The following is a 658-nucleotide window of genomic DNA, read 5'->3' as shown; positions in this document are numbered from 1 at the left end:
AGGGAGAAACCCTGCCTCAACGTAAACATTTCAAAAGTGGGGGAAGGGACTGGAGATGTATCTCAGTGCAAAGGTCCTGGGTTTGATACACACACACACACACACACACACGCACACACACACACACCGAGAAATAAGTAAATAAATAAATAACTAGCAGGCCTCCGCTTGTCCTTGAAAGCCCTTTGCAACCCCCTGAGCAGTCACATGGTTTTCTCCCTGGAGACTTTGCCAGCCACGGATCCAAAGCTCTGGTTTAAATGAATCTGCTCAACAGCTGCTGCAGATTCGACCTGGCAGCCCCCTGTGAGGGTGTGTGGCAGCCTCAGCCTCGGAGTGAGATGGGTCAGCTTCCAGTCTGGTCCTCCGGCAGCATCTTAACTGGCGTCTCTGGAGGATTATTCCACATTGAAAGTGATTCTCTGTGACCTGTAATTTGCGAAGTCTTTAATTTAATATAATTGTAAGGACGCTCCTGGAACCCACGATCACCAAAGGCGCTGGATGACTCCTTGGACTCATGACCTCACCATCTGCCCGGGGAGGAAGGAAGAGCACGAGACAAAAAAGGAATGACGCAGTGCCACAGCGAGAGCTCCAGCTCCCCGCGGTGACCGTGAGAGCGATGCCCAGAAAACGTGGAGTGAGGAAAGTGAAA

This window comes from Octodon degus, unplaced genomic scaffold (assembly GCF_000260255.1).
Source record: "Octodon degus isolate 3935 unplaced genomic scaffold, OctDeg1.0 scaffold00035, whole genome shotgun sequence".
NCBI classification, from domain to species: Eukaryota; Metazoa; Chordata; class Mammalia; order Rodentia; family Octodontidae; genus Octodon; species Octodon degus.
The sequence above is the reverse complement of the archived record's forward strand: the minus strand, read 5'-3'. Positions refer to the sequence as shown.